Genomic DNA, 16633 nt, shown 5'->3' on the forward strand with positions numbered 1-16633 from the left:
TCGTTTTCTTTTAAGTGCTTCAATATCTGCAACTCCAAGCAGACTTGATCTACTTGTCCATGTATAGCTGCACAAAACTTAGAACGATAAGATTCGCTCGAAGACCCTCTCGAGGGTCAAGAAGAAATCGTTCATAGGCCCTTCCACTTTCAGTTCCTCAACTTGTAAATGATTTGTTTAAGTCCCAGATTTCCAACAAACATTGCATGGACGATCTTAACAACAAAACACATTATTTTGAATAAAACAAGGTTTAATAAAATATGTACGAACATAATAAAAACTTAAAATCTTTTTGGCATTTTCATATATTTTAAAATAGTGAAAATATATACATAATGTTTTGAAGTTGAAACATAAATAAAACAAAATCAAAATAAACAATAAAAGATAGGAGTAAAGATGAATTTTTATATTATATATCAATCATATTTACATAATTTTCTAACGATTTTAATATTTTTGTGAGAAATATCACAACATGAAATCATATTGATTTGCAAAGACCTAGATCGCTTTTCCATTTTGATATTATTATGTCACAATTTCATCACCGATTGTAGATATCGTCCATTTGTTTAACCTGCCAAGTGTTTTGATGCCAAAGTGATACGTTTAAAGTACAATTAGGCACGGTGCTTATGTGGTCCCCACTTAATCAGACATGTTACTGATTCCTTCATATCTCGGGCTTACTTTGTGTTGACATATCACCTCAACTTGACTTAAACCTTTCTTAGTTGATCACAGTACTCTTATTAACATACTTGACTTATTGTACACTGTACACATGACACTTTGTGCTTTGCACACTTGACTTGATCTAGAATGATTAAAATAAAGCAGAAGTTCAGGCCATAACAATCAGGTTGGATAATACCATATTATCGCGCAGAGAAAGTTCAAGGCTTGAACAAAAGAAAGAAAATAAAACAAAGCAAAAGACTCAGGGCCTTAACAATCAGATCTTGTATGACTACAAACGTAGAAAGTCCAAGGCTACCTAAGTTTGTAGTCATACAAGATCTATGATTAGTGGGCCCAAGTGCAGTGGACAAGGTCCGCCATCTCTTAAGTAAAAAGAATAGTATTATATGTGCGTTAAAATCTCGACTGACCCATGAAATTTTGATACGGACCCTTATGAAAAAAATTTATGAGCCTGCCATCGTGCTTGAGTTGATAAAAAATGGGGATACGGTAGATGCTAAATAGCATAGTATATTATTAGGGGGGAATGGGCACATGTGAGTACCCTAAATCGGGTATACTACCCGCAAAAAGTGTACGGCCGCCTCCTATTTAACTTCAAAATCGGGTTATAGCACATGATGAATATAGTTGTTGGAGTTGAACATTCTAATTGTTTGTGGACCCTTAATCTTACATACCAATTAAGTCAATCATCTTTTATAATTTATTTATTTAAAAAGAAGAAGAATGGTTTTAGGTTACTTGAGATGAGCGTTATCTATGATTAAAGTGTTTTAAAAAGATATGTTAGAGCGCACGCAAATGATATGGCATACAAGATTGGTGAAACTTTAGGCATTTGAGAGGAGCATCCCTCCCTCATGAGTGATGTGATTAAAATTAAGATCTTGGACCAAGATGCTTCGTTGTAGATAGAGTGGACTGAAAAGGTGGGTAGCTTTTGACCAAGTGGGGTCCAGGAGATTCGAGCTTTGAAGATACCCAATAAAAAAAGGTTGTAGGAAAAGCATAATATTTTGCACGCATGGATGCTTCAAGTCTAGCTAGGTCCAGTTATCATCTTTTGTCAGGTTCCATATCTAACAGTTACATTAACACATATATTTGAATATCGAATGCCAATCAGAGGACGAGAAGTGTGGTGTACAAAAGAGAATAATATTTTACCTGTCATTCATATGGTCAAAGAATGTGATAGTTTGTGGTCACGATCAAAAGGTTTTCTGAATTCGTGCACTCAAAGAACAATAACGTATTAACGTGTCATCCACCTTTTGATTAGTTGGGGACGAAGTGATGAATTCTACAAGATGATCATTTGCAAATAAAATAGAAGGAAATTTAATTAATTTTTCTTGTAAATGGACATGCTGTAAGAATAAATATATATATATATATGTACGGCCATCATTATCATTTATATAATAATAAATCAAAATAATTAAATTATACCTTAATAATATATTAGCTAGTTAATCGTTGATGGATCATATTACCCTTTCTTGCTAATCAAGGGTTTCCCCTTGGGTGTATATAAATATATAAAAGAGATTAATTAACATCATAAGAAAAACCTAACTCTCACATTAAGAAATTTGTGACTCCTGTATTTCTCCATAATTCGGTTTCCTCAAGAACCTTAATCCCCATCACTAACATATCCTAAAGGGGAACTCGACCAAGCTGATAATCATATCGTCTGGATCATTCTCATCAGCTGTGGCTTCTCTCTCTGCTGTAACAGGTATGTTTTAGTTATAGGTTTATCATAATATTCATGTTTTCCATTACCAACATGAAAAACTGATCAACACATGCAACATGCTTGTCACTAATAAGTAAACGTGTATCACTGACGAACACTTCTGTTTTCGTTAATGAAAGTTAGTATCGATGAGAATTGCAATTGGCCTTGTAGTCCAACGACATGAGGTGATTGTTAAGACGTGAGATTGAGATTCTTAAGGTCGAGTTTCGAAACCTGACTCGGGGGGGGGGGGGGGTACCATAGCGGTGGGTTTCCTCCTTGATGGTGTTCTTGGGCGAGTTAGGCCTGGAGCATTAAAAACAGTATGGACGGTTGAAATCCCGTCTCAAGAAGGCTCACTTGGATATTGAGGATAGTTCCAAAAGCTGTTAAAAAAAGGTACCGACAAGAATTCGTCAGTGAAGGTCGGGCTAATTTTATTGCCGACAGATTAACAATGAATGTTATTGTGGGATTACCGACGGAGTCATTAGAGATGGACTACCGACGGGTTCTTATCTAGTGATAGGAAAGTCTTCTCGGATGAAACCAATATGATTACCAACGGTTCATTGAGAGATTACTTAAAAATACAACGACGACAATTTTCTCGGTAAATTCATTGGATGGATAATTTAAGAACTCAGATGAGTTGTGAGAACTCGAAGAATCAAGTTTTAATACAGGTGTAACGAACATTTATTAGTAGCGGAACACAAAATATCAATACCCATTTTCTATAAAAGTGGGTACCAAATACCGTATCAAATCTACCAATACGATACAGTTTGGTACGGTATGGTACCGGTACCTTTACTCGTTACCACATCTCTCCCTTAGAGTTGAGGGTATACCCCATAGCCTAATTAATTTTAAAGAATCATATTTATTTATTTTTAAATAAAACTGTTATGTAATTGTGGGTCAAGTTATTCAACAAAGGGGACAAAAAATGAGAAGAATGAAAATGATTTTTAACACAAAAAAAAAATGAAAAATTAAGAAAAAAAAATCATAACTCAAAATTTAATAAAAAAACAAAAAAAAATAAAAACACAAAAATGTTTCCACCGTCTTTCTTGTTCTAGAAAAACAAACAAACAATTTTGAGGAAAAAAGATTATTATTTCTTTTTATTTATCATTGTGTTTTGTGGTTATTTTCGTCATTGATTGTCTCTTTTTTTTTCTTGATATTGTGTTATATTACTCAACATTATGTTATATGTTGTTTGATATTGTGCTATATTTTGCGATCTATTATGTTTTCTCTTATTTAAAATTGTGTCTTTTGTTAATTTTCGTCATTGTGTATTTTTTCTCTGCATTGTGTCTATTTGTCTTTTTTTTATTTAACTTTTTGGAATGGGAATGACGAGTCAAACATTTTATTTTTAATTTTTTTTCGTTTTTTATTTATATTTATATTTTGAGTTATGGCTTTTTTATTATTTTTTGAGGTGTTTTATTTGTGGTCACAAATTCTTCTCACACTTCTCATTTTTGTTCCCCTCTGAAATTTAACCTTTCCATGTGATTGTATGCATTCTTCCCTTTGATTAAGTTAGCAAACTTGAAAATTGTTGTCAACCCGTTAACTAATTTGAGTGAATTAAAATTGATCCGCTGGCTATTTTGAGATGATTCAGATAGACTCGTATACAAATTAATTTTTTCGAAGTAAACCCATTCTTAGAATGGAACATGTGCATAAATAATGCATCATTAAAAGGTCTTCTAGATTAATAAGACCAAGGCCATCCACCAATAAGAAATCACAAAACATCTAAAATGTGTCTACTTAGACGCCATATAGATGTTCGAGTATAAATCATATGTTTTATTGTATTAATTTATTATTTTTGTTAAGGTTTTTGTTAGAAATGTAGAACTTCAAGTATGTTTTTGTATTTCAGGGTATTGATCGTTAAAAATGCTTATTAGAGGTATTTATGAGCATATATTGGAATCTTGGAATGATCGGGGTTGATATGTGCTCGAGTTGGGGTTAAACAAGAAAAAAAAATTAAAAAATCTAGATTGTTGGAGCCTCACGCGAGTTGTGAAGAGAGGACCCTCGCAACACGCGAGGAGGTTTGAAGTAAAAAATACGGGGCCCTACTCTTTTGTCTGTTGCGACACACGATGCACCCAGAGGACTCTTACGACTCTTCAAATTCAGCAAAAATAACCTATCGGTTATATTAGTCCCATTCAGCCCCCATTAGAGATATCTTCTATTTCTAGCGACTGTGGATGACCTTAGGGCGATTTTGCACCATCTCGGAGCTTCCAGTTTGCTAATTTATCAATGATTTCAAGAATCTAACCTATAAGCGAGCTAATTACGATGCAGAGGCAAGGCTAAACTACTCGTGACCACTTCAAACATAGGGTTTATACATGAACTGATTATTTTATAATTGCCACATATTGAGATTAAGTTTTGATTAGTTTTCGGTTGATTGAATCTTTATGTTTGTTTGAATTGGTTAAACAGTTGTTTGTCTGAGATTTACAATTATTATCAGTTATTTGGGTTGAGTTCGTCAACATTTAGAATTAAGTTATTATGGTCATTGAATCGTTTATCGTCAACCATTGGTAATTATTAGGTTTTATATAAACGTACTGGCAGTTAGGTAGACCGTGTTTATTTGTGTCAATTCGTCGGATTAAGTTATGTGAATCAACATAACCAAATTAAAGTGTCTGGTAATATCAAATTTAATAAACGAGTCATGCCTACGTGATTTCCCAATTTATATGAATTATATCTGGTCAGTTTGTTATTGTTGGTACATGATGTCAGTAGTTCAGTGTCTAGTGTCAGTAATCGAGTTAGTTGGATTTGTATTTGGATGTAAGCGAAGTTCTCACAAGTTCGCTGATATAGGCGAACTTGTGGAACAAGCGAAGTTAGGGACAACTTCGCCTAAACATGCTAGGCGAAGTTGTCGTGTTATATAAACTGCTAGGTTACGGCTAGATCAAGAGACGAGTTAGAGTTTTAGAAGAGTTAGAGTTTTAGTTTTTACGAGTTATTCAGTTTGTGTAATCGGTGATCAGTGAATCACGTGTTTCCAGTTGCAATACAACGTGTCTTTGTTTATTGTAACGTGTGTTTGATCGTGTTAACGTGTATCGTCTTCTACGCTCGTAACGTCTTACGTAGGGATTCCGCACCTACGTAGAACGAGATATTCCGTGTAGATCCGGCTGGGAACATACAATTGGTATCAGAGCTTTTGCTCGTGATTGTGTGGTTCGGGATTATCACGCGGGTGTAGAAATCGTTCCGTTCGACTATTCGCGGGACGAGTTTACCGAGTTTTTGTGTCCTACTCACCTCCCACCATCAAAAACAACCCATTACATCTTCGCATACCTCGCAAAACCCAGAAATCAAACCTGCAAAATCATCGTGTTCATCAGGCGAAGTTGCCGCTACTGTTTGTAGGGTTTAGGCGAAGATATAAGGTTAAGCGAAGTTATCCACAACTTCGCCTACCTCACAAGTTCGCTTATCTCAAGCGAAGTTATCCACATCTTCGCCTACCTCACAAGTTCGCTTATCTCAAGCGAAGTTATCCACAACTTCGCCAAATCAGGCGAATTTAAAAGGGAGCGAAGTTAAGAATTCAAGCGAAGTTAAGACTCAAGCGAAGTTATCCACAACTTCGCCTACAGTACTGTTAAGAATAAAATTTTTATATTTCGGGTTTCTTTGTGTTTTCGTAAAAGATGACTTCAATAAATATTACGGAACTGGTAAAGATGGAAGTGGAAGCGGGGTTCAGCTACTAAGGCACCGAAAATGCTTAAGGGTACCGATTTTGTGGCGTGGAAAGATCGGTTGAGCAGTACGTTAAATACCAAGACGCTAAGATGTGGGTGTGCATTCAAGACGGATACATTCCACCAACTGCTTTGTATGAGGGTCGTGAACAGATTAAGAAATACAATAAGATGGAAGAGGAAGAAAAGAAGATGTATGAGGCTGAAAGCAAAGCTCATGCTGCGATTACAATGGCTCTTCCACAAGAGATTCTTCACACCTTCAGGAAGTATAAAACCGCTAGAGAGCTATGGGAAGCACTTGAAAACCGATTTGAAGGTAATGTGGGGATACGTGCATCCAAGATTAAACTACTCAAAACCCAATTCTCAGTGTTCAAGTATTTGAAGAATGAATCACTTGATGATATCATCACGAGATATTATCACCTGATGACTGAACTCAGCAATTATTCTATTGCTTACAAAGAAGAGGAGATCGTAGAAAAGCTTCTTGATGCTCTCCCACCGAAATGAGAGATGTACACTGTCTTGATGAGAGAAGACAAAGAGTTTGCCGACTATGACTTGGAAACAGCAGTCAACAAACTACGAACTTTTGAACTTAACATGGTTCGAAAAGAGACACCAACTGATCAGGTTCAGGATCCGAGAATCTATGGTGCAAAGGTTAACTTAAGTTCAAGTTCGAAGTCTGAATCATCTGCTAACTACTCAAAGGGAGACTCGGGCGCTAACTCAACACATGAAGGTCATGTATCTCTCAACATGAATGGTGATGTGTGTTTTGTAGCTGGTGGTACAAATGCTTCTAAACCTCAAGCAACCAAGGGTAGTTTCTCTTCAAGTGTTCCGAACAACAACTACTCTCAGATGCCCATGAGTGTTAAATCTGCTGAACAGCAGTTTGCTCTCTATGCATCTTTCATTGCTTCGCATGAAAATTACATTAAAGGCAAGATTGTTGATCCTGCAACTTTAGACGAAGACTATGATCAGATCGATGCTGATGATCTGGAAGAGATGGATCTGCAGTGGCAGATGGCGATGATTGTGAGAAGGGTTAAAAGGTTTATGAAGAAGACTGGTAGAAAGTTTGTTGGTGAAAGACCAGGTTTTGATATGTCAAAGGTTCGGTGTTACAACTGTCAACAGAATGGACACTTTGCTAACGAATGCACAAATGACAGAGTTGAATGTAGTCAAAACAGGTCTACACAACAGAGTGGTGGAAGTAGTGAGAATAGGGCGATGATATCCAGACAGAACGGGGAATACAATTGGAATCTGCATGTTGAGGAAGTGTTCGAACAGGCCAATTTGGCGAACATCGAAACTGCAGGAAGTGAGAAACTAACTGGAGAAAATCAAGCTTACATGGCAGAAGTGACAGATCAGCTCTCCGAGGTAAGTACTAAACTCCCTTGTACGAAATGTGAAAATCTGTCTGAACAACTGACAACAATAACTGATCAGTTTGTTAGTTTGGATGCTCAATTTAAAACATTAAAAGAATATCATCATTACACTAAAGCTAGAGAAAATAGTTACAAGGTAAAAATAAAAGCTAGTGAGAAAGATATTAGAAGTCTTAAAGCCAGTCTAGCTGAGAAAATACAAGTAATTGATCTTAGCTATGAGGTGTTAGAAGAGAAAACCAAACTAATAGCTGAAAGGGATAAACAGATAGCTGATCACCAGGTGAAAGTGGTGGAACTAAACAGAAAACTTGAGCAATTTAGAAATTCCTCCGCTATACTTGATCACCTCGTAAGTGATCAAAGTTCCCCAGTTAAAAGGGGAGGAATTGGATATCATGAAGTTCCACCACCTTATAATCATAACTACACTTATGATCCTAGTAATCAGAAATCTGTTGATGTTGAAATTGGGCAGACAGTTCCTGTTAAGGTTACGATTAAAGATCCAGAAGTTAGTAAAGGCGAAACGAGTAAGCCTGTTTCTAATGTTAAGATTTCTGTTCCTAGTCCTGTCTCATCAAATTCGGACAAGTCATCCAAGTCGAGTGAGACAAAAGATGAGGCAGTGTTACCAAAACGTGGAGAGGAACATAAACCAACTGAAAAGAATTCTCCACTAAACCCGTATGTCCCACCATATGTTAGACAAACGAGCATTAATGCAGCCTCAACATCTAAAACAACTATTGATACGAAAGTTGAACACATGAGTTGTTTCAGATGCAATCAATTAGGACACCTGATTGTTGATTGCCCTCTGAAGCAGAGATTCAGAGGTATAAGGCCTTCAAAAACTGAGAATAGAACTAACGGTAATTACTATAATTGTAAAAATGAAAATTCATCAAAGTTCAGATATTGGACTAATCCAGGTTTTCAAAGAAATCGATCTTAGTTTTTCCCTGTTAACAACCAAACCATTAGTAATAATTCATTTAATTCACGAAGGTTTGGATGGCCTCATAGTCAATCTACAAGAATGTATCCTTTTAGGACTTACAGATATCATACTAATACTAACTTTGGACAGCCAAAGTACGGGATGTATCGACCAAAGACCAATAGGTCTTGGGTCCCCATATTTTAATCCTTTGCTTTAATCGTGCAGGAACAGTTGAATAGGGCTGCAAACAATCTATGGGTTGTGGATAGCGGCTGTTCCCGGCACATGACGGGTAACAAGAATTTTTACACGAATGGAAACCTGTTCAGGGAGGAAGAGTGAGTTTTGCTGGAGAGAGCGGTGGAAGGATTACTGGAATTGGGACGGTGACTAATGGTAAAATGACGTTAGAGAAAGTGAATTTCGTTGAAGAACTGAAGCATAATCTGCTGAGAGTGTATGATCCAATGCACTTGGTGAATTTGTCTCAAGCTGATCTGCAAGTGCTAAACGAGAAGAAAATATTTTATATTCCTGCTTGGAAAGAAGAAGCGAAGAAATATCAAAGAGTTGTTTCGGTTTGTGTACGAGAAGGAGTTCATGCTTGAAGATGAAAGATACAAGATTTTTGGGATTACAAGACACGTGTTTGAAGATAGAGATATGAAGCTACTGCCAAGGGGGAGTCTGTTGGTACATGATGTCAGTAATTCAGTGTCTAGTGTCAGTAATCGAGTTAGTTGGATTTGTATTTGGATGTAAGAGAAGTTCTCACAAGTTCGCTGATATAGGCGAACTTGTGGAACAAGCGAAGTTAGGGACAACTTCGCCTAAACATGCTAGGCGAAGTTGTCGTGTTATATAAACTGCTAGGTTACGGCTAGATCAAGAGACGAGTTAGAGTTTTAGAAGAGTTAGAGTTTTAGTTTTTACGAGTTATTCAGTTTGTGTAATCGGTGATCAGTGAATCACGTGTTTCCAGTTGCAATAAAACGTGTCTTTGTTTATTGTAACGTGTGTTTGATCGTGTTAACGTGTATCGTCTTCTACGCTCGTAACGTCTTACGTAGGGATTCCGCACCTACGTAGAACGAGATATTCCGTGTAGATCCGGCTGGGAACCTACAGTTATATAACCTGAAACTGAATTGCCGCCACTCTTTTCTCATATTGTTTTCACAACTTACATTAAATTAGTATTTTCATAATCAAATCTTTGAAATTGCTTGGCATCGTTTGTCCGTCATCTCATCTTTTCTTCCATCATTCAGCTGCTTACCCCATGTTATACCTTTTTCTCCACCATTCTCCATCATTCCATTTATTTATATTATTTAAAAACTAAAAGGAAATAAATAAAAATAAAAAAGGAAAAAAAATTGATTGGGTAAGGGAAGGGATGAGCCGTGAGGGTGTTCATTTCCGGGAGGGGGGGGGGGTCCAACTTCTAATTAGGGCTGTCACTTTTACCCGAAACCCGAAACCCAATCCGAAAAAACCCGTACCCGAACCCGAACCCGAACTAATCCGACCCGAAAAACCCGAACCCGAGAAAAGACTAACCCAAACCCGAACCGAAGTAATTCGGGTTGGTTCTCGGGTTTGATTTATAAGTTTCAGGTCAACCCGAAAAACCCGAATAAACTCTTAGTTTTGAAATTAAATATATTTTTAGGTATAATAGGCTTAGTCTTAGTTACTAAAGTTATCAAAATCTTATCCTAATCGACTGCTGTCATTCCAATTATTATAGATCGATTGTTTATTATTAACTTATGTTTTCCACTTATTACTAATGGCAACCGTAATTGAACAACTAAATCACGTCTGGATTGAAGATTATTATGGTTCGAGTTAGTTACCTAATTTTACTCTTATTTTGAATTGTTTTATGATATTATCAACTTATGTTGGTTTATTATTTGATCATTTGCGTTACGAGCAAAAAAGAATATATTGTTTTAATTTTAGTATTGAAGGTTTTGAAATTTTTTTGTTTTTTGTTTTTTGTTTCATTATTTAGGATACTCGAAACCCGATTAACCCAACCCGAACCCGAAAAACCCGTGAGAGATTTGGGTTGGGTTTCGGGTTAAGATTTAAAACTTTGAAACCCGAAGAACCCGACCCGAAAAACCCGAAACCCAAAAAACAAACCCGAAAAACACCCCTACTTCCAATGTTCTTATTGACGGCACATCAGCACCCCCAATGATCCAAAATAATCCACACTATATAGCCTAAAACCGAAGCTCAAAACTGATGGCCCAAAATAGGGGTCGTTGTCCTTGCTCTAATACCATTTTTTCCTTATTTTATTACTAATCGAAAAGTAAATACCATAATTAGTTGGTTTTAGATTCATTATCTAAATATGGTCTATTTAATTTGATATTAACGAGTTTTAATAACCCACGCGTTGCGCGAGTTTGTGACATAGAAAAACAAAACATCAAACATCTAAAAACCTTAACGCTACTCAAAACACAAATTAAAACAATAATTGTAGCTCGTGATTTGTAGCGATACATACCACCATTTAGACAATAACTTACTAAGGTATGCATAAATTTCAACGAAATAAAATATTTAAACGGTACTCAGTTTGCATTGAAAGGGCAACATATAAATTAAATAAATGCTCACAGCATACACTGTACAAACTCTTTCTAGTGTTTAAAGAAAGAAGAAAATAAAGTAATAAGGAAGTGTGATGTGTTGTAAAACACTCGTATTTTCTGCACGTTTTATCTACGTATTAGATTATATTTCATATGTTTTAACTCGTTTTAGATAGGTTTTACATACATTTATTAATCTTGTAGGTTTCGGGTAAAAGAAAGGAAGAAACCGGGACTTTTCGAGCATTCTACGAGCCTTTTACGCATACAAGTTCAAGACAAAGCTCAAGGCCCGACCCGTATGCATCATGGAGGCCCAAGACCATATTATATTATATTATATAAAAAAATAAAACCCTAATCAGCCAAATATAGCTGCTGATCGGAATCAATAGCAGCACAACAGCATCAACAGCAGCACAACAACAGCCAACAGCAGCACGACAGCAGTCAACAGCAGCACAATAGCTGCTGATCGGAATTTCCAGCAAGAAAAAAGAAAGAAAAAGCTTTTGTGTGCTAGGGTTTTGATCGTGTGAAGGCTAGGGAATGAAGAACAAGCAAGAATCAAGCCTCGGGATCATTCACCACTGTTTTTTACAGTAGAGAGCAGCCCCGGAACACCTCATATCCTTACCTCTTTTTCATTGTTCATACACTTTTAGTTTCTTGCTTAATTGTTGAATTGTTTTGCAATTACTTGAGAGATTGAATTGTTTATGATTAGGATCGATTGTTGGACGATTGTTAAGATGATTGGTATGAGTTTTATGATGATTTTATTGAGTGTTTGCTGCTGTCCAATTAATATGCTTGGCTAATCTTGTTAGTTCTACCTAGGAATGATGACAATTGTTAGGTTTTGATGAGTTTTATGCATTGTTTGATTCTAGACTTTGTGTTTAGGGTTTGTTTGCGGTAGGTACCACCGTAGGGTTTTGTTGCATGATTAATTGGATTAAGTACAGCGGTTAAACACCTTTCTTGAAACCGAGAGGTGATAGGAAGTTAGGGTTGTCTCATTACCTTTGCATGCTAGAATAAGGATTGCGCGAGAGCGAGTTCGTTTCTTGTCAGGTTTAGGTGTTTGAGCGACTAGTTGATCTATTTTGGTTTAAGTTGAATTGTTCCTCTATCCTTGGTTGTGTAGTATTCATTGCCATTAGGGTCGAGTGTTGGTGAGACCGAGAGGTGATCTAGCATTAGAACACGTTAGCAATTGTTTCCCGGTTTGGTCGTTTTAGCCGATTTTGAGTAGTTTAGGCTTGTTGAGTGAGACCGAGAGGTAATCCAGTGAGCCCGAGTGATCCTTAGTCGTGTCATTTTTAGGGACCGGTGTCTTGAAGTCATCCAATACATTAGCTTGTTAGGCCTACAATTTGATTCAGACCTAGGTAGACGTTTTTCTCCATCCGAAGTCAACTCAGTTAGTTTTCCGTTAAGTTTTCTATTTTAGGTAACTTTTGTCAGTCAGTCTTGTTAGTTCAGTTAAGTATTTAAAAATCAAAAAATCAAAAATCAATATAATATTATTTTAAGGTAGGTCTTGTCTAGGGTTAGTGATCTTTAGCGTTCTAACGTGTCCACGTGTTCGATACTCGGACTTCCAAAGTCTATACTACTTGCGATCGGTACACTTGCCGGTTGTGTGTGGTTTTAGGATTTTCGTTTTAATATTAAAGCTTAGTTATGAGGGTCATTATTATAGGGTTATTAGACACACATCAAAGTGTACAACATATTAAGCTCAAAGAAGTAGTCTTTTAATATATATATATATATATAGGGGAAGGTTAACGTACAATAATCGCTTAACGTACATTACATACGCGGCATACGTTCAGCTAAAACGTTCAAGCCAAAATTCTCAACCTTTAAACGTTCAGCTAAAACGTTTAAACCTTTAAACGTTCAAGCCAAATCTAAAACGCTCAGGCAAAAAAACTTTATACGTTCAAGCTAAATCTTAAACGTTCAGGCAAAAACTTTATACGTTCAAGCCAAATATTAAACGTTCAATGTCAAAACCCATCATTCATAACTCAAAATTGATCGATTGAAGCTTCAAAATGATGATTAATTGAATCGATTTCAAAGATTAACCGATCAATTGGCTTCAATTTCAATTTCAATTCAACTAAACAAACCTGTGACGAGTTTTGCATTTTTCCGATGAGTTCGTTGTCGACGGCGATGATGTTGACGAAGAGTGTTGATGGCGCCGGCGAGCGGTGGAGATGAGATGGATTGAGCGGAGACCGTTTTTCCGGTGACGGCTCACACATAGGAGATCGTTAGGCAGTGGAGGTGATTTAGGGTTTCTTAAAATCAAGGGTAAAGGAAGTCGCGTACCTTTTATACGATAAGGAATTAATGTATTGGATCCTTTTCCTATATATATATATAGCGTAAGGTTAAAATAAAAACCCACCTGAGTTGTAAAAACTTTAAAAACTCATTCTCAACCACATGTTTTTAATTAAAGTTTGAAACTTGGATTCACAATTAAAGTTAATAAAAAAAATGTAAATATAAATATAACTTTTTCTCTCTCTTGAAAACATATATAAAAATTTATAAAGAAATGTTAAAAAATAGCAAAACAATTTTTTTTTAGTTTTTGATGTTTTGTATTAAATGTTACAACATATATTATGTGTGTAAAAAAACGATGCTACATAGGGTTTTCACAACTCAAGTGGGTTTTCATATATATATATATGAAAACCCACTTGAGTTGTGAAAACTCTAGAAACTCATTCTCAACCACATGTTTTTAATTAATGTTTAAATCTTGTGGTTCACAATTAAAGTGAATAAAAAATGTAAATATAAATATAACTTTTTCACTCTCCTGAAAACATATATAAAAATTAGTAAAAAAATGTTAAAAAATAGCAAAACATTTTTTGTTGATGGTTCGATGTTTTGTATTAAATGTTACAACATATATTACATGTAACAAAAAAAACGATATTACATAGGGTTTTCGCGGGTTTTCATTTTAACATTATCCTATGTATATATATATATGTATGTATGTATGTATGTATGTATATGTGCCACTAGTGGCCCATATTCATTTCTCGTAATAATCTCATTTCTCTCATAAACTTAAACATATATATATATATATATATACTAGTTTTAGTGTCCGTGTCACACACGGAATTATTCAAATTAAAATTACAAGTTAAACAAATAATTACATAACGTATATAAAAAAAATGTATTACATCTATCCTTGTATCTATGCTATGTGTACATAAATTAATTTCATTTATATCATAAAACGATTTTTAAATGAACTTAATAAAAAAATGCATGTGCGGACATGTACCCAAGAATGTTCTTTCTATTGAAAATTTCATTCTCAGTGTCATATATATATAATTGAAAGAATTTTGGTTATTAACCAATTTCAGGAATAAACTTCTCATACAATAGTAGTTCTATCTAGTTAGCTTAAATACAAAATGAGTGTTAACTTTATTGATATTTTTATCAATTTACAATCCATCGAAGGAAAGGAGAACATTAAATTGTAACGACGGAGTTCTTTATGAACTATGTTTTTCTAAGCAACACCATGAAAAAGATTTTGATAAGTTTCAGAGAGTCTCTCGACTTTGTCATAATGACAACATAAAAAATAGCATGTTAACTCATTCAATCTTTTGAATATTTTGCTTCATTTGAGCATAGTTTTGCATGGCATGCTTCCCATGCAACACTCTGATCACCATTGAAGGAAAAGTTAATGCTTACATAAATATTTTAAATTTGATAAAAGTTAGAAGCAATGATAGGTCTAGGGGTGGCATTGTATACATTTAAAGCATAGATTTATAATTTATAAATTTATATGATAATTTACAATAATAATAATAGATAAATTGATTGATTTAAAAAAAATGGATCCACTTTTAAGTATATATTTATAAGTTAATGATTAAAAAAATAACTTTGTAAAATGAAAGCATATTCGAGTTTTGTTTTTCTTTACAATCTTCTACGATATACATAGTACAAAGTACAATATGTTAATGATAACATTTGAAATTATATTTTTTTTCAATATTTGACAAACATGATTTGTTGTTAATTTTTGGATTTCACCAAGTATTTTGAATACATAGTAAAAGAATATGTTAATATTTATTCTTATAAAAATGTATAGATATAATATAAATGAAGTATTAAAGGAAAGTGAATAATTATTAATCTATATCTACCTATTCTAATAAAGTAAAATAGCTGTGACACGTGTCAGTTTGTGGTTAAACCTCATAACTTTTTTCCCTCCAAACTAATAATTATGTCATAGATCAATAATTATTCACTTTCCTTTTACAATCCATTTATATTATATCTATAATATGATTAAATTATTCACTTTCTTTTAAACTCTATTTTATTATATATACTATACATTTTTATAAAAATAAATATTTTTATAAATTATAAATATATGCTTTAAACTATCCATTTATCTTCAGTTAATTTACTAAACTATATATATGTTAAAATGTAATAATATATACCATTCACTTTCATATATAATAAAGTTTATCATAGTCAGTTTTAGTTTTTTTTTATCAATTATTGTTTCAGGTTTTTTTTTTGAACTTAAATTTAATTGTTACGGATCAAAAGTTGGTAAATAGATTGTGTGGTACAAGTTAACTACATTTGGCTCAAGATTTGTTACGGGTCAAAAGGAGGTAATATAAGTATTTTTAAAAGTTTGAGAGTGCAAGTATATTTATCATCAAATTTGATACGGGTTGAAAGTTTTGAATTGAAAAGGTCAAACAAATGAAAGTTAGAAGTTTAAACGTGATTTAGGTTTCAAATTTATTTTTAATGACATTTTTGGAAATAATGAATAGATTCGGGATTTGGTTAATTGACTATTTTTCCTACAACTATTAAAATTTAAGAAAATACGGCGAACACTTTCGACACGCTACCTCCATGTCTATCGATGCTTCTAACTTTTATCAAATTTGAAACATATTTGTGTCAACATTGACTTTTCCTTTAATGGTGATTAAAATGTAGTGTGTCAAACATGTCATATAAAATTATGCTCAAGTGAAGCAAAACATTCACAAAATTGAACAATTTAAAGTTTTATTTTTATGTGTTGTCATTATGACAAAGTCGAGAAGCTCACTCAAAACTATTGTTGTATGAAAGTCTTTTTTGAAATTGGTTCATAACCAAAATTCTTTCAATTATATAATGTGAATCAAATTTCCAATAGATGAACCGTTCTCATGTATGTTTTTGCACTTGCGTTGTTATTATTACTATTTATTAAGTTCATTTATATTTTAAAAAAATCATTTTCTGATATAAATAAAATCAATTTATATACACATAGT

The sequence above is a fragment of the Bidens hawaiensis genome, unplaced genomic scaffold, assembly GCF_021521415.1.
Source record: "Bidens hawaiensis isolate Kalapana, Puna unplaced genomic scaffold, B.hawaiensis_p1.1 tig00022487_1, whole genome shotgun sequence".
NCBI classification, from domain to species: Eukaryota; Viridiplantae; Streptophyta; class Magnoliopsida; order Asterales; family Asteraceae; genus Bidens; species Bidens hawaiensis.